General features: G+C 37.3%; 1 long non-coding RNA gene across 3 annotated transcripts in view; it reads right to left on the minus strand.

The window, feature by feature from the left end:
* LOC102176916 overlaps positions 1-25,351 on the minus strand; it is a 673,837-nt gene that overhangs the window by 593,282 nt on the left and 55,204 nt on the right. For all 3 annotated transcript variants that reach the window (XR_001918460.1, XR_001918455.1, XR_001918451.1), the window contains exon 2: positions 10,465-10,747. This is a non-coding gene — a long non-coding RNA (uncharacterized LOC102176916). The remainder of the gene's footprint in view (positions 1-10,464; positions 10,748-25,351) is intronic.

Here is a 25,351-nt window from a genome sequence, read left to right on the forward strand (position 1 = left end):
AAGTCTATTTCAAACACTAAATAGCTCTGATTTTATTATATGATTGTTCTCATTTTGAATAAGTATTGTTGTCATATAAATTGCTGATTATTTCTTTTATGCCCATAATGTAAGTCAATAAAATTGTTCAATATTCACAGGCTTTATGAAGAACCAAACAAGAGAATTTGCTTTCTTTAAACAGAAATCATTTGAAAAGCTCCAGGATGCGATTTAAAAAATGAATTATATACAATTGGTAGAAAATGACAATAGCCTCTCTTTTTCAGTAAGGGAAGAGGAAAATTTTCAAAGACAAATGAAGTAATAAATTAGCCATGTACATTTACTTGTTGGTTACAACATGGAAGATATCAAGACTAGTAGGAATTTGATTTTCTGTGCCTCTTCTTTATTAAATTATAATATAAAAATCACAGGCAACTGGTACCATCAACTTCAGGAGAGTCTAAGGTGTCAGGTAAACTATTGAGTAAAAGAAAGAAGAATACACCCAGTAGGAACTCACTGTATAAAGTTAGCCTATATTGTGCAGCCATCTTACTAAGAATAGACTGGGTTTAAAAATAGACTTCTTTTTATCCAAGTGATTTGTATAAGAGAGCAGAATCTCATCAACATAATGTATATTATTACCCTATAAAGGACCTCAAGAACAATGATTTCATGAGAACATGGGACTTTGCTTTACTACTATGTTCTGGCTGATGGCAGATTGGCACATACACAGTACCTAGCCAATACTTGTCCAAAGAATTAACATCCTGGACTCCTTCCTGGTCTTGGTGTGGACCAGAGTACTAATGACATTTGATGTTCAAGTGAGAGAACTTAATTCATCTATTACTCACTGAGTGTCTAACACATGTTAACAAAATTATCTATTACTATTGAAACCATACTTTCAAACCCTAAACTCTGTTTGCATGATCAGCAAAGTACAAATAACCCGATGAATGTAACATAATATGATCTTGAAAATATAAATTTGGTAAAAAACGCAGGAGTTACCTTTATATTATGGGCTTCCCTGGTGACTCAGACAGTAAAGAATCTGCCTGCAATGCAGGAGACCTGGGTTCGATCCCTGGGTTGGGAAGATCACCTGGAGGAGGGCATGGCAACTCACTCCAGTATTCTTGCCTAAAGAATCCCCATGGACTGAGGAGCCTGGCGGGCTACAGTCCATGCGGTCACAAAGAGTCAGACATGACCAAGCACAGCACAGCACACCTTTATATTATAGAAGGTCCACATAATTACTAATCTAAAATGGGTTATTATGGAAATGAAAGCACACATCTTTAGTAATTACCCAGGATATCAGACATCAACTTGAAGTGTCCCTGGGGAAATATTATGTATGGTCTCTTTCATAGACACCATGCTAAAGTCTATATCTCGGAGAAGGCAATGGCACCCCACTCCAGTACTCTTGCCTGGAAAATCCCATGGATGGAGAAGCCTGATGGGCTGCAGTCCATGGGGTCGCTAAAAGTTGGACACGACTGAGCAACTTCACTTCCACTTTTCACTTTCATGCATTGGAGAAGGCAATGGCAACCCACTCCAGTGTTCTTGCCTGGAGAATCCCAGGGACGGGGGAGCCTGGTGGGCTACCGTCTATGGGGTCGCACAAATTCGGACACGACTGAAGCGACTTAGCAGCAGCAGCAAAGTCTATATCTAGGGGAAGGACATGTTTCTACAGTGGTAATAACCCTGGTCAGATTATTAAATAACAAAGGTAAAAAATCATCATGACATATCGAAGAATCTGAGACCATCACTGCAGGGAAGGAACTGATAAAATTTAACTCCGGAGAAAAATGAATAGCTTTTAAGAACTGAAAAGCCAAACAGATCGTAATGCACAATGACAGTGACATTCAAGACTATGATGCTTAATAGGGTGTTAGCTAATTGCTGTTTAAAAGAAAAATGGGAGCAGAGATTATTAAAAGACAACCCTACCATAACACACTCGCAAACAATGTGTAATGTCTTTGCTTTTCCTATCTTTTAACTAATAAGTATACCTATGAGATATCGTGACAAAGTTCAGTCACCACCATCATTATTGACACCGTGAGAAAACATGCACAGAGCTTGAAGTAAATACTTACAAACCTTATAAATGAGATGAAATCATAAAACTGGCACATAAGAGTTCAGATATGATATTGACAGATACAGGGATATTATTTCTGCACCTTAATGATACTTCGGACAATTAGTTGCATCTCAAAATTTGTATGCCTTTGAACATCCCTCTGCCTTAATCATCAGAGACCCTTCCTGATTCTTTTATCTACTCAAATACGTTAAGCCCTTGAGAGTAGGGAGAAAAACACACATCTTGTACCTCTTTTAAAAATGCAACTATTTTTAGTCTCAGTTATACCTAAGTTAAGATTTATAAAAATCTGATGTAATTAAATTGCACTCACAATTCCCTCAAATCAGTCAAATTAATGGAGATTTTGATTGGAAGTGCAAATAAAAGCAATCTTATTTTCTAGTCTATAGAACACATAATACTAGAAGTCTCCTTAGAAACTGGGATTTATTGAAATCATATTGCTGTTATTGACATTTAAGCATGCACTTGAACAGGCTTTGCAATGCCCACAGAAGAGAGAGAAAACCTAACATTATTCTGCAGGTCTTCTTACTTCACCTGCACAATTATCTTTCTTTGGTAGTCATTATAACTATCCTTATCTTATAATAAGAAGAGTGAGGCTTCTAATCCAGGCCTTCTGCTTACAATACATGTCTTTCTTCCTGAGAATAACAGAGATTGCTATAGGAAAGTGCCTATCAATTATCCGACTCATGGGCATTAGACACTTGAACTGTGCATTAACTTTCGGTACAGAATGCCATTGATTAGGAACCTATCACTGGTCATTCTAGGGCATCACAGAATCTGAAAAAAATCAAAATAAGTGTTTTTATGCATTTTTACATATGTCTTAGAACATTTTTTTGACAAATCCAACCCATAAGAAAGGAAAAAGTAGAATAAAAGAATTAAATAATATTAGTTGCCTGGATTTTTAAAATTATACCAATTTTATTAAAATATTACACAAGTTTTAGAAACTGTTTAATTGAACCAATATTTGATGGGATAAAACTGATAATTATAGCAATAATTTGACAACTTATTCAATAAAAGGAAAAGCTGATTGAATTGGTTTAGTAGAATCAGTAAACAAAAGTATTTACACAAGCAGGGACATATCTTGGTTAAACTATGTTGTATTACTGTTTACTTAAATATATAAATACACACACATACACACCTGGCTTCTCAGGTGGTGCTAATGTTAAAGAACCCACCTACCCATGCAGGACATCTAAGAAGCTGGTTTGATGCCTGGATTGGGAAGATTTCCTGGAGTAAGAAATGGCAACCTGCTCCAGTATTCTTACCTGGAAAATTCCATGGAGAGAGGAGCCTGGTGGGTGACAGTTCAAGGAGCTGCAAAGAGTCAGACATGACTGACTGAACACACCCACATATTCATTCACTCACTTATTCACACTCCCCAACTATATTCTGCACTTTGAAAAATAGAAACCAGGAGTTTGACCATCTTTATATCACCATCATTTGCAAAAATGCACAGAATCCTTACAACCTTTATCATTTGTATAAATGAGAAAACCGAGACACAGAGAAGTTCCATAACGTGTATCATATGGTTATAAGGTTGTCTATGTAATGAGAATGGGAGTCTAGATTCAGAAGTAGGCATTTGACCAGAGACTGCAGTTCTCCTAACCACTTCTAAACTGCCCACAAAGTTAAGTGATAATTAAGTTGTTAATCATTTTTAATTAATTGACATAGGTTTCCTTATTATTAGCTCTGCTTTTCATTGTGTAAACGGAAACATCCCGAAAATAATCACCTTAAATACTTTGCTTAAATACTTTGCTGGGCAGATTCAGAAAGCAATGAGAAAAACTACTACATTGACCTTAATTCTTGCCCACAAATAGAAAACTGTTAGTAACATTAAAATAAAGAAACCTTGTGAAGAAAAAAATAATTATCAAGCTTTAACTGTAGAGGAGGATAATGCAGGGCATAGGAAATCACAATGTGACCCTGAAAACTGCTAATGAGCCTTAAACCACATCAATGGGCCTAGTGTCTTCATAACACAGATTTAGCCCTGCTTCTGCCTACATTCATTACACTTTCCAAGGAGCAGTCTCTTAAATTCTAGGTGTCAGAATTATAGAACCACAGATAAAATTGAATAAACTCAAATGCAAATCATAGGGCTCAAAACTTTTGCTTTTCTAGGTTTTTTTTTTTTTTTTGATGAGATGCTAACACACATTAAACAAGACTAAACACTCAAGCTCTAATTTTATAGTAACACATATTGACTTCCAAATGAACATTAATAACAATACTGAACTAGAGTTCAAGAGGATAGATTCATTGTCTGTACAGTTTCTAGCACATGCTAAGTATATAACAAGTTTAAGGAGGAAACAGTAAGAAAATTGACGGAGAAACTGGACAATAATTCACTCTGAAAAGGAAGAGATTAACCATACTTCTGTTTTCCCTTTTGTTTTCCCCAAATTAAACTTATTCTGTGAATTTGATAACTTGTTGACTAGGTCACTTGTCCTGACCATGAAGTAAAAGCTAGAAAATCTAATATTAGCCACAAGATTTATCAGTAAATAGTGTCTCAGATGGTAAAGAATCTGCCTGCAATACAAGAGACCCAGGTTCAATCCCTGGGTCAGGAAGTTCCTTGACAGAAGGGAATGGCTACACACTCCAGTATTCTTACCTGGAGAATTCCATGGACAGAATAGCCTGGCAGGCTACACTCCATGGGGTGGCAAACAGTCAAGCTCAGCTGAGCAGCTGACTGCAAGCAGATCCAGCCAGTCCATTCTGAGGGAGACCAGCCCTGGGATTTCTCTGCAAAGAATGATGCTAAAGCTGAAACTCCAGTACTTTGGCCACCTCGTGCGAAGAGTTGACTCATTGGAAAAGACTGTGATGCTGGGAGGGATTGGGGGCAGGAGGAGAAGGGGACGACAGAGGATGAGATGGCTGGATGGCATCACTGACTCAATGGACGTGAGTCTGAGTGAACTCCGGGAGTTGGTGATGCACAGGGAGGCCTGGCGTGCTGCGATTCATGGGGTCGCAAAGAGTCGGGCACGACTGAACGACTGAACTGAAGAGATCCTCTTTTTCAACATCCCATGGATTGCAGTGGGTTATAAACAGATGCCTAGTGAGGACTAAGAAAGCTGAAATGCCTCAAGTGTCAGAATAGTCAAGATCCAGTGAGACTGTTCAGTGACATTCTGCAATTGTCAAATCAATTAGCATTAACTTTCTCATAAAATAGGTGACATATTTAATAACAAATATAGCTAGAGAAAAGAGGAAATGGCAATATTTAGTCTAATAATATTTTTTAGTGATTCACACTGACAAAGACATTTTAATAATATCATGACCTTGCATTCATCTAGTACTTTACTGTTGCAAAATTGCTTTTGCATGTATTACCTTAAGTAATCTGAATTGTTATATAAGTAGAAAAATATAAGAAATATATTAATCTAGATATTATAGCTAGGGCAGTAGCTTTCACAGTGATTTATAAAATACTAAAGTAAACTTACATGTACATATCTAAAAAATAAACCAGATAAACTACTTGGAACATAATATAAGGAAAAGCTTTGTATTCCTAGAGCCACACAGCAATAGCACCTGTACTGTTATTCAGTTTGGGCTCAGGGGTTAAGAATATGGGCTCTCAAGTCAGAATCTTTGGACTGAATCCTGGTTTTGCTGTGACTTAATTCATGATTTCGACAAAATGAAAATAATACCAAAGGACATGGGTACCTATATAACACCCAGGTAAGTATCAGCCATTAATCCACATCATTTTGTTCCTCTTCTTGAACCAGCAATCAGTTATAGAATCCTGGCATTGCTCATTAATAGTAAGACATTATCATCAATGTTATGAAAATACTCAATATGTTCCTGAATGTACTTGATATTGCTCATGATATTGATTGCTTTAAGGGTTAAGTTTTAAAAAGTGCTAGAATATGCAAGTTTTTTAGGCCAGTTTCATTCCTTTGCTATCTTACAAATAAGTGATCCTTAGTCAAAACCTTATGGATTTATTATATAAGCATAGGTCTCAATATTTAGCCTCACTTTGTTGATCAAGAGTTAATTTTGGAACAAGAATCATATGATTATGATATCAAAAAAATCACCAACATGAAGGGAAATGCTTCATTGCTTTTGTCTAATTTATCACTATTTTAATAAGTTTAGAAAAGACAGCAATATTATTCAGATGCAAATGACTTTTAGTTATGATGTCTCAAACCATGATGTAAAGTAACATTTTTTTTCTTTAATTAAGATGTTCCGCATTTACTCAATCACTCTACATGCTGTTAAACATCATATTCTGAATAGAAGAGCTGGAGAGACCTCTACTATTTTTACTGAATTTGAGGAACAATTGTTCCCTAAGTGGATATAACCCATCTCTCAGTATTTGTAAGATTCAGAAATCCACTTTTTAATATTGGGTTAGAAGAAATCATTGTTGAGATGACCTAAAACCAGCAAGGAAAAGCAATGAGTTCTAACAGCACAACTCATTGATTTAAAAAAAAGTTCAGATTGGCCCCACCCTAATGTATACAACCAATCCTATAATTTAAGATACAATATTTGAGTTAGTTAAATTCAAAACCACTGCAATGTGAACTCAGATATCAGGTTTCCATTTTTTTTGTCACAATCAAAACTATTTTAAAGAATTCTAATATGAATGATAATTTATTATAGTTGATTATATCATTATAAGGTTGTGGAAAAAATACAGTTCAATAAGTCCAGGGACCTTGTTTTCAACCATAAAATAGGAATCCTATATACACACAGTGTGTTGGATCACATAAATGAATATAATTTATGTTAGCAGTGTAAAACTATATAATCTTATCTGGCTGATTTTAAAAGTAAAGATTATTTGGTGTAGTGGAAGAATAATGAACCAGTCTTTCTGAATTCTTTATAACAGTTTCAGATGTCCTAGAAAATTGAAGAACATACTCTTGGGTAAGATATATTTCCCCTCTAAGACTTTTACAAAATAGGGACGTTAGCTGATTTCCAGTACTAAAATTTCTATTTTCCTAGTTGTAAAAAGCAAAAATGTATATATTTTCTAGTTATTTCATTCCTTTCTAATAACATGCACTGAGCAGTCTGAAGAATAATTTTTAAAATGTAAACACAACTTGCAGACATACTGATAAGAATATCACTGTATGCAAAGAAATTAATTTCTACTTTGCAGTAGGTACAGTAGTCAAAAGTGTAAACTTATATAGATGAGTAGCATAAAATCAACCATATTTTCCCCAAAGGTTATCAGATTATATCAAAACACATAGAAATATACTCTTAAAAGATTACTATACTAGCTTATAGATTAAAAATGCATAATATCTCAGTGATAACATTAGGACTCAAGATTCCATATTTCCTGATTTATTACATTTTGTAGAGCATTTCAACATTAATTGCTTACCTCTTCTAAGTAATTAATTCTTTCATATCATTAACAGTTGACTCGATACCGTAATTTGCTTATCCTGGCTCTTTTACAATTAATCTACATCAATTTCATTTATCTTTAAGTTTTAAAACACCAGGCTAAGTCAGCTTAATTCCACTCTTGATAAATGAAAAGATTCACAACTCCCAGAGCTGGTTATTCAGGAAAAATAATGCAACAACCCTTTACTCTGAGCTTCATAGTAAATGGCCAGTGAAACGAAAGACATAAAACTGACAAGGCAAAACTGATATCGGTGGTGTCACGGCAGTGATTGTTGATGATAACAATAGTAACTGGAACTTGTAAACCCACCGTCTACAATTTACAATGCAATTTTAACTTATTAATTAGAACATTGATTTAAAACTTAGAAGCACAATATTATCCTTAGAACTAGAGACGGTGGGATGAATTCAACATGTCTCTGGCCCCAAGGGGCTTTCAGTCTAGTGGGAAAGACAGGCACACACGTGGCCCTATAGCAATGTTGACTGCCACACACGCAATAATGGAAGCACAAAGAGAAGGACGGAAAAGTGAGAGGTTCTGGCCGCAATGATTTGGAAAGATTTCACAGAAGAGGGAACGCTTAACCTAGTCCCTGAAGCAAAGAAGGATTCAGATATCTAAAAAAAGGCAGGGGTGTGTAATGGAGGAGTATTGCATACAACTCTATGCTGCCAGTGTATTGAATTTTCACAGATAAGGAATAACAGAGATGAACATTATCGTATCAAGGTCAGAACAAGAGAAAGAATCAGAGCGTTCCTTGAACTTTTCAGTCCTGGGTCAAATGGTTCCCGCTTTATCACATGGCTTCCTTTCTGATTTAGGGCAAGATTTCTCTGCCCTGACAACCATCTCCACCCTCCATTTATTCTCCCATGCTGCCACACCCTTTGCAGGATGTTGCTAGGATGTCCAGAGAAAAACACAGAGGCAGCCATGTCTTCATAAAACACATTACATTTCAGCTTGTGTCTCAAAACCAAATGAACACATTGAGGTCTATCTGGAGGTGCCCTTTCCTCACCATTCTCCAACATTTCAAAGGACTGGGAACTGTGTTTGGCCACATGGCAGGCTCAATAAAGCTGTGTTCCATTCCTCTACACCTTCCATTTTTCTCCTTCAGTTTTGTCAAATGTTCCCAATTCCAAGAAATTGTAATTCAGAATGTGGGGGAGGTTACAGAGTTTTGGCTCAGGAGGTTGTGCAGATGTTATTCCTTAAGGAAGACGATCATGATCGCCTATGTGAGTAATGGCTATAAATCGGCTAGGAGCCAAAAGTTCTCTTATAGCAGAATGTATAAACCATTCTCCTACTGAAAGAAGACCCCCAGTAGGATAATATATTATTACACATGATTCAAATTATAGGATCTGCAGCAGGGGAGCTCATGACTGATTCAGGACAGTCGCTCCCTGAATACTGATGATGGGATGATGGAATGCCTCATGAATTAAAAGGGCCGTGGTTTAGTGTCTAAATCCTTCATATGCTTTAAAAAGTGTCTCTGCCTATCACTGTATTCTTTAAGCTTCTTAAACGAGTCATGTAGTGTTATGAAACCCTTGTCGATGTTTTTAAAGTTCCATGTCTTTGAATAATTATATTCAAAGTATTCTTTAAAAAAGAAGACAATGACACTATCTTCTCTGCTAGAAAACTGTATCCCTTTAATGCCAATATGCAATAAAGATATGGTTTATAAGAAATCGCATTTAAGTGTGACCCAGTTTCCGCTCTTTGGGATTCTCTAAAGCAACCTGAAAATCTTCACATGCCACATGTTCTGGGCTTTTTAAGTTATCTATAGAACAAATAAGTTTATCTCTGACAAACTAAATAGAAATGTACAAGACAAAATTGTGTTTCCAAAGGTTTCCTGCTGATTAAATGTACTCATTCCTAAATATTATTTATCTTGCTCTATTTTGGTTATATAACAAAGCAATAAATTTGCTAAAGATATTACTTTGGGAATGGAGATCAGGCATTTTTATAGAAACACTAAGGCAGATGTTAAATATTACACATTCTGAAAAACAAATGGCTGTGATATATTCTGAAATAATATGTGAGCTCGTCCCTTAACTTCTTTTCAATTGGTCCTTGCATTTTGTTTTTCTCGTAAATGGATGCAAATCAGGTGCATTGTGCTAAGATGGGAAGAGAGAGATTTGTCCAGAAATGACCTCAGTTCTATTCATTAATAAAATGACACATTGGCTGAGAGCAGTAAAGAATAAAATATAACAAGAGTGAACTTTCCTCCCTGTAACAGATGCACATAAGCGATTTTTGGATAAAGCACTGTATGCAAAAATGACCACTGCAGCATAAAATCTGGACACATTAAAGGAGGCTCTAAGATGCAGATTTCTTGGAAAAATTGCAACTTCCAAGGCAATGTACCCACTTATTCTCCATTACCTTACACAATCCTGAATCCCAACTTGCCAAAAGCATGCTGTTCCTAAGAGGGGAGTGAGGTCAGATAAAATAAATGTTTAATTTTTTCTAAGATTTTTTTTACAAGAAGGCAATTTGGCAAGGTCAAAAAAAAAAATAGAATTGCACCCAGAATCACTTTCAGTGACAGCAGACACCCATGGAGGGAGAAAAAGAAGGTAGAAGCTATCAGAGAGAATATAGCCACATTTTTGCATAGCGGTTTAAATTATGCCAGCAGAATAATTAATGGAAGGACCTAATACAGGGAAGGGGGGGTTACAGGAAAGAGGGGAGGCTATGTTAAACAAAGTTCATTACTGCATGATGTAAATGAGTTTCTCACCAGTGATGTCACTGATTGGCTGAGCTGCAGAGCTGGCTTCGAGCATGGCCGGATTGGCTGCTAGCTCTTCTGGTGCCTGCCTGCTTGGGCAGCGGTTGAACCAGATACTTTCTGTCTCTCTTGTTGTCGTTTGAAGCAAATCTTGTTCAGCCCAGCTGTGTCTCCATAGTAGTGGCACCCTAAGAGAGTCTCCCTCCTGCTTCCCACAGCCCGTCTGTGAGGCGGTCGCTGCTGTGAAATACCAGCACTTGGCACCAAGCCCAGACAGCGTTCTCAGATCCATCTATAACACACACATACAAAAAGAAAAATTAAAAAAAAAGCAGTTCTTTCATCTGAATTGCATCCTAAGGAGGATTAAGAAGGCTTCTATTGCTACTGATTTGTGTCCTTTCAATTTGATGGCTAAAATAGTTTTTGAAACACAGTATCCTCTCATCTGCAGTAGAACACCATTGGTTCAAATGAGTTAAAAAAAAAAATAGGAGGGAAACCCCCTCTCCCATGTTTACCTTGATTACTGGAAAATAATTCTTCATTTCCCTCCTAAGCACCGTAACTGATGTTTATGGTCCCCTCCCAGAATTTTAAACTCTCAGCAGATTTCTAATTATATCCGAGTCATTATTTTCAGGTTAAGACAAGGGGTCTTAATTAGCATTCTCTTTTAGCTATGCGAAATGAGACAGGGCATGAAACAGAAACGATCTATGGAGAGGCAGAGAGAGAAAGAAAAAAAAAAAATCTGTGCAGCTTTTACAGTTGAGCTGACACCCCCGCCTTCCCCACTCTCCCTCCACCCCCTTGCAAAAAAAGAATGCAGTCATATGAACTTTACCAGACAATGGAGTACCTACAGGCTCTCCCCTAGACAAGTCCTTTATAACCAGCCAGTGCTATGTGCTGCAGACAGTGGCCAATCGGCAGGCTCCTTTCTGCAGCAGGGACACAATAGGTGCATCGGCCACACTGTCCTCCTAGCCCCTGACAGCAGTTCAGGTTCATTTATTGTACACTGGAAGGCACATATGTCTTTAATAGTCACTGTGAAATTATCAGTGAGGCTGTCTTTATTTCACCATAATTACATCAACCTAATTATTGCGCACAAGCTGCAATAGCGCTGTTTGCACAGAGTGGCGCATGGGCATGCAAGCCGGAAAAATATGCATGAACATGCTTGCTTATTTCAATAATAAAATCCTCCAATTATTTCTTTCCCAGAGCTTAACGCTTCTTCCAGAACACTCTAGTGGATATAGTCATCACTTCTTCTTTTCAAAAGAAAAAAAAGTAGAGATACATTCAAGTGTGTGTATGTGTACATGCATGCGCGTATAATTTAAACACTATTTTAGCCATTTATAGGGCGGTAAGGTATAGGGGTTGAACCTAGTCAGCAAATAAAAGGTTACTGAGGATCTAAGGCATGAACCCCTTATCACTAGGCATTAGAGCGAAATAATAAGTGAATCTGCACTCATCACCGTAGTCACACGTAGAAGCCGATTTATTTGGAGTCCAACTGTCATGAGCATTTGCATATGTAGCATTTATGTATTTCCATGTTACATAATTACAGCGTTTTGGGCATCAGTGACTCAAAATGCTTGAAAAACAAAAATCTTTGCTTTTCCTCTGTTAGTCGAACAGAGGTGGGTACAGTCTGAAGCGGGAAACGCCCGTTATTTTTTTTATTTTATTTTATGCATGTTCCATTTACATATTCATGAACAGAATAGTTGTTATGACAGCTGATTCTGCAGCAGGAGATGAAAAGGCAGGATTCAGCACACAGAGTGTATTCATTTTGAGGGGGAGAGTGGCAGCATATGATGACCAGGAAGAGAAAATAGTTAGGGTTTCATTTGGGAGTTACCGCATTATATAATAAAAGATCTGAGTAGACGACCTATCAAAAAATGTATAACAAACCTAGGAGGTAGAAGCAATTTGCATTGCTCATGGCCATTCAGTCAGGCACACTGTAAAGAAATAAGCATTTTGAAATGGAAATTTCTGGCTCGAATCTTTGCAGGTAAATAAAATTGCATATTGTTTTCTGGCTACTGAGAAGATTCCTAAAATGGAATGTGCTCAGCAGCTCTGTATTTCTCATTATTTTATAATTTACATACTTCTTGTTCCAAAATCAAAATGCTAAACTTTAAGCACTGATTATAGTCTAAGATAGAATTTTACCAAATTTTACCTAAATTGCTTATATATTTTTATTTTTACCTTATGATTCTCTAATCAAGAATAGAATTCATCATCACAGGGGGCATATTTGGAGAAAGTAACTCATCTATTTCCATATAGATACATGTATATAATACATATTCATCCCCACTACAGAGAAAGAATCCCACTAATGTTATTTTTATTGACATATTTTATCATCCCACTTTTATTAATGTTTGCAAGATTTGTATTATAAACTATATTCAAGTTTATTTTGCATTTTGTAAGCATGTGTATGTGTGTGTGTGTGCGTGTGTTTTTAATACAACTCTTCTATCTACACTTTCCCAAAATCTAGTTTTGGTAGGAGAGATAAGTGAGGCAAATTCCTAAGTAGACCAGTAGGAGACCACAAGACTCAATTATAAAAAACAAAAATAATATAAGAAATGACTACATCTATAATTCTGAACTGCTATATGCATTGAAATCAAAACACCTGAAATCAAAGGCATAATTTGGTTACTTGATATGTAAAGTAAGATGTTTTTTCTCTAAGTGATTGCAAGAAAACTTAAGAAGCTACTTGCAACATTTTATTGATGGTTTTCCTATAAAAGATAGTCTTTCTAAATCTTCAAGAAAAACATGAAGATTTCCTGGTAATCAAATTAAGATATGTAGACGTCTACATCTCTCTATCATCCCTTCCTCCCTCCCTCCTCTCCTTCTCTCTCTCTCTCTCTCTCTCTCACACACACACACACACATACACACACACACACACACAGAAATAAACATATAAAATCATGACTGTCCTTTTATTATAAGAATTTGCAATTCTTTTAGTTTTCTCAATTTTTGGTCTCTCTCTGAACAAAAAGCTTATGAAAGTCCAAATGGAAAAAGGTAATACTTAATTGTTAGTTATCCTTATTGCTAAGTAAAAATCAAACAGGGGAGAAGGTTTCATAATATCACATACATTTAGATTCCACTAGCACATAGAACAGATTTGGAAATTCACTGTTATACAAAGGATTTTGATGACAATGCTAATTTTAATAATGAGATTAGTTAATAGTCCATATCTGACTACCTTAAACAAATAGATTTGCAAACAATGACCACTAGAAATAAAAGAGGCCTTCCTTAAGTACTACAATTCATTAAACCACACAAGGTTCCTACTCCCTGTTATAACATTCTGTCATAGTTTGAGTTACTAGATATATATGAAAACAATATTACATTTTTATAGTATTTTAGTATTACACTTTACTATTCTTCTCACATCTCAAATACAAAATGCAACTAGGAGCTATTAGCATACTACCCAAACCAAAATAACTGCAATAAAATCTTACTTGGGATCATTGTACTAGAAAACTTGGAATTAAGCTATACCTTAGAGATTGAATCCATTCATGTTAGACATGAGACTAAAGAAAATTAGTAACTACTTAATGTATTTCCACCCATTACTTTGCCATCCTACATTAAAAATATGGTTCTGACCTGTTGTCAAGATATTCTTAATTAGTAGAGTTTTACCAAAGATAGGGAATTTACGGCATCTTCACATAAGATCAAAGACATGCATTTATAAGATAATGTATGGAGCCTGCCATCTGTTTTCCCACAATGGAATTAAACTGACTCCTTTATAAAGATCAAAAGCATAACCTTAGACTTATAATCATGATCTCACCAAGAGTCAACTCAGCACAAATTGGCTGTAAGAATGTGAAATAACAGCCAATCACATTAACCTTATAAATAATAAAGGGCATTCCATATGTAGAGCCAACTTAGAGATGTGAAAATAATATGTTAAAGAGTAACTTGTCAGTCTCCTGATGTGACTCATTCTCATTAAAAAAATAATCCATTTTAATAAGTATGGGAAACATGCACAGTATAGTCAACATTAAGAAACCACTGTTTATGTCTTTGTCAACACAATGACAAGCATCCATATGACAAAACAAGATGCGGTTAATCATCAAGATAGCTCTAAATGTCTGGCTGTTTTTGTGCCCACAAACTCATTGCTTGAAATATCAGTGTGTGTATGTTGGATTCAAAGTGAATATTCTTGAACTCATTAATAATGATCATCTTTGTGGGATTTGAGAAACAGGATTTTTAGAGGCGTCACTTTTGGATCATCCAAACATAAATCAGTTTCCACACAATACTTTTTAGAGCATAGTTCTGATTAAGCTCTTTTATGTTGACCTCAAAACTGATAGCAGTGCACTACCTATGAAAATACAGCACTTTACACCACAGTTTGTAAAACTCATTTCTCTTGCAGTGTTTCCAGTTGTTTTAATTAAGATTGCTTATCAAAGGTGCACTTTATGAAAAAAACAACAAATTAAGACTCTAAATACCCAGGAGAAAAGAAAAAAATTTCAAGCAGATTAATCACCTAAAAAGACTTGGAAAGAAAAATGAAAATCTTTCATCTGAGAGATTGTCGCCAAGCATCTGAAATATCTCAGTCTTTGTATAATAATTTTTTTCTAAGTAAAAATTGTTTTTAACATCTATGATGAATAAAAAAGAAATGTTCTCCGTAAGACATAAGATATATGCAAAACTATACTATGCAGTGGTTGCTAAATCTGTCATTAACAAAAAAGTTAATCAAATTGTATCTCATAATGCAATGAAGTAAAAAAAGAAAAAACTGAACTACAGCACAGATGAACAAGAAAATATGGCTTCCCCATTTTAAAAGTGGTCTAATTTTTGTCAAATGCTGATCCCATAGAGTAAGGGGAAATTATTTTCCAGTTAATTTATGCCATTCTTTTATGCTTAAATAGCCTCTTTTGAGTTATCCCCTGTGTGGCAGACATAATAATGGCCCTCCAAAAATGTGCACATCCTAACCCTCAGAATCTGTAACTATATTATATCACATGGCAAAGGGGAATTAAATAAATGGATGGAATTAAGGTTGCTAATCAGATGCTTTTAAAATAGGAAGATTATCCTAGACTATTTGCATACGTCCAAATTAACCTCAAGGGTCCTTGAAAGTGGAGGAAGGAAGCAGGAGAGTTAGAAAGAGAGGTGATTATGGAAGAATGGCCAGAGATGCAACATTGCTGACCTTTAAAATGGAAGAAGAGGGCTAGGAAGGCAGGCAATCTCTGAAAGTTAGAAAAAGAAAGAAATAGCTTCTACCTTAGAATCTCCAGAAACATAACCTTGCCAGTACCTTGATTTTAGCCTGGTGACACCCATTTTGGACTTCCAACCTCAAGAACTATAAGATAGTATATTTGTATGGTTTTAAGCCACTGCTGCTGCTAATGTGTAGTAATTTGTTGCAGCAGCAATAGGAAACCAATAAATGCTATCTTTTGAATAAGTTAAGGTCTTAAGTTTAATCCTCTTGTCCTCTACAATAAGAGGGGAGGAATGAACTTATAGATCTTGTGGTTCTAAGGAGTGGAAATCTGTCCTTGATGATATTTCTTGACTACGTGTTGTCTTGTTTCTGGGTTCCAGTGTCTGAGTTTACTAAGTTAGAGCAGCTGATCTGGACCTATTGAAGCAAATTGAAATTATTGCGTGTCACCACTTTTTCCTCCTCTCAGTATCTTCATCATGTGTAGCCCCTTAATTCCAGCTTCAGGCTTTTGATGCAAAATCAGCCCTTGGCATCTCATTGCATTTATGCACCTGGGTACCACAAAAATATTTGAATACTCTATAAATTTTGTGATCACAATGAATTGGCAGACTATCTCCATGTCTTCATTTTCAACACCACATTCAGGGACTGCTAACCTCTTTTAAAAAATTAATTAATGTATTTTAATTGGAAGCTAATTACTTTACAATATTGTGGTAGTTTTTCCATACATAGACACGAATCGGCCATGGGTGTCCATGTGTTCCCCCATCCTGAAACTCCCTCCCCACCCCATCCCCTGAGTTGTTCCAGAGAACCAGCTTTGGGTGCCCTGCTTCATGTACTGAATTTGCACTGGTCATCTATTTTACACATGGTAACATACATGTTTCAATGCTATTCTCTCATATCATTTTTTTTTCAATTTATGCCCAATTTCTTTGGCTATGAGAAGTTTCTCGTCTCTTTCCTCCTGCTCCCTTCAGTGGCTGCACAAAATTTATCTACAGGTGTATTTAAAAAAAAAAAAAAAAAAACCCTTGGGACTTTAGCCTAGAGAAAGAAGAGCAAGGACACACATATGTCCTATCTCTTGTTTTTCTTCCATTTGTCTTTCCCCACACTCACTTAGGTCAGAAGGGTTAGGATTTTTTGTTCTCATGTAATATTTTCTTTCATATAATACCATCTTCCTTCATGAGGTGGCACTCAAAAATTCTTCTTCACTGAAGCCAAATAGTAGAATGACAATAGAGGGATATGGCAAACATGATTTTCCAGGATAAAAGTGTATTCATTTATTATTTTCAAAATATTATACTCATGGACTTCTTTAAAATGGTAGTTATCTCAAAACTGTACTAAAACTACAGAAAATGTAGTATTAGTAAGGAAGAACAAAGAAGGAAAACAAAACAAAATTTTGAAAAGTGGAGCAAAATTTTGAGAGTTGGATAGTTACTGACTGACCCATAAGACCTGAAAAAACTAGATCCTGAGCCAGCAGCAGATAAAGCTTAAAGGCCTCCCAAGAAATTTTAAAGAATCGCGAGCACCAGATGCTATGGGAAATAAGGATAGAGAGAGGCATAGTTGAAAAATGGTTAGATTTTGTTTTGGCTGTGTTGTGTTGTGTTAGTTGCTAAGTCATGTCCAACTCTTTGTGACCCCATGGACTATAGCCTGCCAGGCACCTCTGTCCATGGGACTCTCCAGGCAAGAATACTGGAGTGGGTTGCTATCACCTTCTCCAAAGACTATGATTACCAAGAAGTCAAATCCTTGTAACTCTTTCTTCACTCCATGTTTGTAGGCAAATTCCTCTTTCTCACTGCAGCATAAGACAAGAGCCTTATTTTCTGAAGAAGGTAAAACACAGTTCACACACTTGAGGAAGAATTCCAATACTCTAAGGAGTAGTTTTAAATCAATCTATACACTCTAGACTGGTGGACGGTTCTGACAACATGTGGTCCACTGGAGAAGGGAATGGCAAACCACTTCAGTATTCTTGCTTTGAGAACCACCAAAACAGTATGAAAAGGCAAAAAGATAGGACACTGAAAGATGAACTCCCCAGGTCTGTAGGTGCCCGATATGCTACTGGAGATCCGTGGAGAAATAACTCCAGAAAGAATGAAGAGACAGAGCCAAAGTGAAAACAGTGCCTAGTTGTGGATGTGACTGGTGATGGAAGTAAAGTCTGATGCAGTAAAGAACAATATTTCATAAGAACCTGGAATGTCAGGTCCATGAATTAAGGAAATTGGAAGTGGTTAAACAGAAGATGGCAAGAGTGAACGTTGACATTTTACTAATCAGTGGACTAAAATGGACTGGAATGGGCGAATTTAATTCAGATGACCATTATACCTACTACTGTGGGCAAGAATCCCTTGGAAGAAATGGAGTAGCCCCCATAGTAGACAAAAGAGCCTGAAATGCAGTACTTGAATGCAATCTCGAAAACAACAGATTGATCTCCGTTTGTTTCCAAGGCAAACCATATTCAATATTAGTGCCATCCAAGTCTATGCCCCAACCAGTAATGCTGAAGTGTAAGTTGAATGGTTCTGTGAAGACCTACAAGACTTTCTAGAACTAACATCCAAAAGAGATGTCCTTTTTATTATAGGGACCTGGAATGCAACTAGGAAGTCAAGAGATACCTGGAATAACAGGCAAATTTGGCCTTGGAGTACAAAATGAAGCAGGGCAAAGTCTAATAGAGTTTTCCCAAGAAAACACACTGGTTATAGCAAATACCTTCTTCTAACAAGAGAAGACTCTATACCCGGACATCACCAGATGGTCAGTTCTGAACTCAGACTGATTATATTCTTTGCAGCCAAAGATGGAGACGCTCTATAAAATGAGCAAAACAAGACCAGGGGCCAACTCTGGCTCAGATCATGAACTCCTTAACTACAAAATTCAGACTTAAACTGAAGAAAGTAGGAAAAATAACTAGACCATACAGGCATGACCTAAATCAAATCCCTTACAATTATACAATGTAAGTGACAAACAGATTCAAGGGATTAGATCTGAAAGATAGTGCCTGAAGAACCATGGATGGAGGTTCATGACATTGTACAGGAGGCAGTGATCAAGACCATCCCCAAGAAAAAGAAATGCAAAAGGACAAAATGATTGTCTGAGGAGGCCTTAAAAATAGCTGAGCAAAGAAGAGACGTGAAATGCAAAGGAGAAAAGGAAAGATATACCCATTTGAATGCAGAGTTCCAAAGAAGAGCAAGGAGAGATAAGAAAGCCTTCCTCAGTGATCAATGGAAAGAAATAGAAGAGAGCAATAGAATAGGAAAGACTAGAGATCTCTTCAAGACAATTAGAGATACCAAGGGAACATTACATGCAAATACGGGCACAATAAAGGACAGAAAAGCTATGGACCTAACAGAAGCAGAAGATATGAAGAAAAGGTGGCAAGAATACACAAAAGAACTGTACAAAAAAGATCTTCATGACCAGATAACCACAATGGTGTGATCACTCACCTAGAGCCAGATATCCTGGAATGCGTAATCAGGCAGGCCTTAGGAAGCATCACTATGAACAAAGCTAATGGAGGTGATGGAATTCCAGTTGTGCTATTTCAAATCCTAAAAGATGATGCTGGGAAAGTGCTGCTCTCCATATGCCAAAAAATCGGGAAAACTTAGCAGTGGCCACAGGACTGGAAAATGTCAGCTTTCATTCCAATCCCAAAGAAAGGCAATGCCAAAGAATGCTCAAACCACTGTACAGATGCACTCTTCTCACACGTTAGCAAAATAACGCTTAAACTTCTCCAAGCCAGGCTTCAACAATACGTGAACTGTGAACTTGGAGATGTTGAAGCTGGATTTAGAAAAGGTAAAGGAACCAGAGTTCAAATTGCCAACATTCATTGGATCATTGAGAAAGCAAAAGAGTTCCAGAAAAACATCTACTTCTGCTTTATTGACTACGCCAAAACTTTTGACTGTGTGGATCACAACAAACTGAAAAATTCTGAAAGAGATACCAGACCACCTGACCTACCTCCTGAGAAATCTGTTTGCAGATCAAGAAAAACAGTTAGATCTGGACATGGAACAACAGGCTGGTTCCAAATTGAGAAAGGAGTACGTCAAGGACATAAATTGTCACCCTTATTTAACTTATAAGCAGAGAACATCATGAGAAATGCTGGGCTGGGCATAGCACAAGCTGGAATCAAGATTGCCAGGACAAATATCAATAACCTCAGATATGCAGATGATACCACCCTTATGGCAGAAAGCAAAGAAGAACTAAGAGCCTCTTGATGAAAGTGAAAGGGGGGAGTGAAAAAGCTGGCTTCAGACTCAACATTCAGAAAACAAATATCATGGCATCTGGTCCCATCACTTCATGGCAAATAGATGGGGAAATAGTGGAAACAATGTGAGACTTTATGATTTCGGGCTCCAAAATCACTGCAGATGGTGACTGCAGCCATGAAATTAAGACGCTTGCTCCTTGGAAGAAAAGTTATGACCAATCTAGACAGCATATTAAGAAGCAGAGACATTACTTTGCCAACAAAGGTCCATCTAGTCAAGGCTATGGTTTTTCCAGTGGTCATGTATGGATGTGAGAGTTGGACTATGAAGAAAGCCGAGCACTGAAGAATTGATGCTTTTGAACTGTGGTGTTGGAGAAGACTATTGAGAGTCCCTTGGACTGTAAGGAGATCCAACCAGTCCATCTTAAAGGAGATCAGTCCTGAATATTCATTGGAAGGACTGATGCTGAAGCTGAAGCTCCAATACTTAGACCACCTGATGCGAAGAAATGACTCACTGGACATGACCCTGATGCTGCAAAAGAATGAAGGCAGGACGAGAAGGCAATGACATAGGATGAGATGGTTTGATGGCATTACCAACTCGATGGACTTGAGTTTGAGCAAACTCCAAGAGTTGGTGATGGACAGGGAAGCCTGGTGTGCTGCAGTCCATGCGGTCACAAACAGTCAGACTTGACCGAGTGATTGAACTGAACTGATAAACTCTAGATACTGAGAATACTCTTCCCAAGTTATTTTCTTCCCTAACTGGTGCTGCTGCTGCTGCTAAATCGTTTCAGTTGTGTCTGATTCTATGCCACCCCATAGACGGCAGCCCACCAGGCTCCCCCATCCCTGGGATTCTCCAGGCAAGAACACTGGAGTGGGTTGCCATTTCCTTCTCCAATGCATGAAAGTGAAAAGGGAAAATGAAGTCCCTCAGTCGTGTCCGACTCTTAGCGACGCCATGGACTGCAGCCCACCAGGCTCCTCCGTCCGTGGGATTTTCCAGGCAAGCGTACTAGAGTGGGCTGCCATTGCCTTCTCTGTCTTCCTTAGCTAGGTTGAGTCTAAAAACACTAGATTCTACATCTTCTTTTCTGAGCAATCTGATATAGTAAGAACAATAAAATATACATACATTGTGGAAGTGATAACTGGGTATATAGCAACTATTATCATCTGTTTCCATAGCATAGATTTGCCCTTGGTAGAGGCTGCACAGCCAGAGCCATATATCCCATGCTCTACAAATATATATATGCAAAATGATGGTGATGAAATATGAATGGACAAAATCTGCATCTCTTCTAGGCCTGGCAGGTCCATAAAACCTTTTTACATAGTTTCCCTCCATGTTCCCTTCTCTTTTCATCTGTTTGAAATATATATGGCCTCCAAGGTAACCTTGAACATCATATATTACAGATGATAAAGCCGCTGTTGGTCTAGACCACTAAATAGTTGTGTGCAGAAGGGATGCTCTTTAACATAATTTTTAGTTCAACACTATTATATGAGCAAGAAGTATCTTTATATGTATTTTGGTTATTAAACACTTTGTCTTCACTAAGTACAGTAAATAGCATACCTAAGTAAACACACAGTTTCACCAGGTATAATTATTTATAGTGAAAATCATAGTTAGTAAGCCTCACTCGTGAACTCAGAGGATCTGTCAGCTTTTTAATCATTATCTCTTAATTTTAAACAGAAAAAGAAATATATGGGATGCTAGAAGTGTAGCATAGAAGACAGGAAATGAAACAAATATAAAGAAAAAGTCAAAATGGAAGAATTAAGACTATATTAAAAGAATAAAAATTTTAAATGACTATCATTAATGTTGTCAGAAAAAATATTTAAAATATTATGTCCATGAAATAGTAAGAAGATGTTGCCAAAAAATCTAGATAATAAGAAAAAATTATTGAAAATTAAATTAAGATCATGATGATGAAAATAAAAGCATAAAAAACTTGGAAGTTAAATTTGAAAAAACTCTTTCCTAAAGTAAAGAAAAAAGATGAATGTACAACAGAAGAGAAACTATGAGAAAGAAGAGAGATTCGGGAAATGTAAAATTCAAACAATTGGGAATCCATGGAAAGAGAAATAAAGAAAATTAAGGAGGAAAGTCATCAATGACATAATTCAAGGAAACATTCTGGAACTAAAAACATGAGTTACCAGAAATAGTTCCTAAGAAAGCCATGAGTGTGGATTCACAGCACAGTTATAAGTGCAGAATTTCCAAATACTTGAAATAGGAACTTCTAGGTCTGGTCATGGATGGAGTACCTAGCACTGAGCAATGTTCCTACTAAAAACAATTATAAAGTTGAATGAATATAAAAATTGACTATTTTTAATAACAACGTAACCAAGTAAAACATTCTAAAAGTGACACCAATCATAAGCATACACTAGAAAACTAGAAAACGCCAAGTGTATAGGTCTTCGCAAACATTTGGCTTATTCACTGTTTTTTTTTTTTTTTTCACATTCTTCCAGATGGCTAAGATCATGTAGACATTTCTACAGTTAATATTTCAGTTCAGTTCAGTTCAGTTCAGTCACTCAGTCGTGTCCGACTCTTTGAGACCCCATTAACCGCAGCACGCCAGGTCTCCCTGTCCATCACCAACTCCCGGAGTTCACTAGACTCACATCCTTTGAGTCGGTGATGCCATCCAGCCATCTCATCCTCTGTCGTCCCCTTCTCCTCCTACCCCCAATCCCTCCCAGCATCACAGTCTTTTCCAATGAGTCAACCCTTCGCATGAAGTGGCCAAAGTACTAGAGTTTCAGCTTTAGCATCAGTTCTTCCAAAGAAATCCCAGGGCTGATCTCCTTGCAGTCCAAGGGACTCTCAAGAGTCTTCTCCTACACCACAGTTCAAAAGCATCAGTTCTTCGGCATTCAGCTTTCTCCACAGTCCAACTCTCACATCCATACATGACCACAGGAAAAACCATAGCCTTGACTAAACGGACCTTTGTTGGCAAAGTAATGTCTCTGCTGTTCAACATGCTATCTAGGTTGGTCATAACTTTTCTTCCAAAGAGTAAACATCTTTTAATTTCATGGCTGCAGTCACCATCTGCAGTGATTTTGGATCCCCCCAAAATAAAGTCTGATATCGTTTCCACTGTTTCTCCATCTATTTCCCATGAAGTGATGGGACCAGATGCTTGATCTTCCGATGCCATGATCTTCGTTTTCTGAATGTTGAGCTTTAAGCCAACTTTTTCACTCTCCTCTTTCACTTTCATCAAGAGGCTTTTTAGTTCTTCTTCACTTTCTGCCATAAGGGTGATGTCGTCTGCATATCTGAGGTTATTGATATTTCTCCCGGCAATCTTGATTCTAGCTTGTGCTTCTCCCAGTCCAGCATTTCTCATGATGTACTCTGCATATAAGTTAAATAAACATGGTGACAACATACAGCCTTGATGTACTCCTTTTCCTATTTGGAACCAGTCTGTTGTTCCATGTCCAGTTCTAACTGTTGCTTCCTGACCTGCATATAGGTTTCTCAAGAGGCAGTGGTGGTCTGGTATTCCCATCTCTTTCAGAATTTTCCACATTTTATTGTGATGACACAGTCAAAGGCTTTGGCATAGTCAATAAAGCAGAAATACATGTTTCTCTGGAACACTCTTGCTTTTTCCATGATCCAGCAGATGTTAGCAATTTGATGTCTGGTTCCTCTGCCTTTTCTAAAACCAGCCTGAACATCTGGAAGTTCACAGTTCACATATTTTTGAAGCCTGGCTTGGAGAATTTTGAGCATTACTTTACTAGCATGTGAGATGAGTGCAATTGTGTGGTAGTTTGAGCATTCTTTTCATTGCCTTTCTTTGGGATTGGAACGAAAACTGACCTTTTCCAGTTAATATTTCAGTTCAGTTCAGTCGCTCAGTTGTGTCCAACTCTTTGCGACCCCATGAATCACAGCATGCCAGGCCTCCCTGTCCATCACCAACTCCTGGAGTTCACTCAGACTCACATCCATCGAGTCAGTGATGCCATCCAGCCATCTCATCCTCTGTCGTCCCCTTCTCCTCCTGCCCCCAATCCCTCCCACCATTGGAGTCTTTTCCAATGAGTCAGCTCTTCGCATGAGGTGGCCAAAGTACTGGAGTTTGAGCTTTAGCATCATTCCTTCCAAAGAAATCCCAGGGCCGATCTCCTTCAGAATGGACTGGTTGGATCTCCTTGCAGTCCAAGGGACTCTCAAGAGTCTTCTCCAACACCACAGTTCAAAAGCATCAATTCTTCAGCACTCAGCCTTCCTCACAGTCCAACTCTCACATCCATACATGACTACAGGAAAAACCATAGCCTTGACTAGATGGACCTTAGTCGGCAAAGTAATATCTCTGCTTTTGAATATGCTATCTAGGTTGATCACAACTTTTCTTCCAAGGAGTAAGTGTCTTTTAATTTCATGGGTGCAATCACCATCTGTAGTGATTTTGGAGCCCAAAAAAATAAAGTCTGACACTGTTTCCACTGTTTCCCCATCTATTTCCCATGAAGTGATGGGACTGGATGCCATGATCTTCGTTTTCTGAATGTTGCACATTAAGCCAACTTTTTCACTCTCCTCTTTCAATTTCATCAAGAGGCTTTTTAGTTCCTCTTCACTTTCTGGCATAAGAGTGGTGTCATCTGCATATCTGAGGTTATTGATATTTCTCCCAGCAATCTTGATTCCAGCTTGTGTTTCTTCCAGTCCAGCATTTCTCATGATGTACTCTGCATAGAAGCTAAATAAGCAGAGTGACAATATACAGCCTTGACGTACTCCTTTTCCTATCTGGAACCAGTCTGTTGTTCCATGTCCAGTTCTAACGGTTGCTTCCTGACCTGCATACAGATTTCTCAAGAGGCATGTCTGGTGGTCTGGTATTCCCATCTCTTTCAGAATTTTCCACAGTTTATTGTGATCCACACAGTTAATATTTAAGAAGTGTTAAAATTGGTAGCATCTTCCTTCACTATGAAGGTATAGAAATTAAAGTATTTACCTTCATTTATTTCTTCCTAAGATAATTACCAATGAGTATTTCTGAAGTGGAAATTATGTAAAATAAATATTAAAGTAATCCAAAGGGAATAGCATAGATATGGCAAGGAAGAATAGGTTTGAGTCTTGGCTTTGAGGCGGAATATTCATTTATAAAACAGAAAAAGTAAAGCTATTTTTTAAATGCTATTGTGATGATTAA

This window comes from Capra hircus, chromosome 1 (assembly GCF_001704415.2).
Source record: "Capra hircus breed San Clemente chromosome 1, ASM170441v1, whole genome shotgun sequence".
Taxonomy (NCBI): Eukaryota; Metazoa; Chordata; class Mammalia; order Artiodactyla; family Bovidae; genus Capra; species Capra hircus.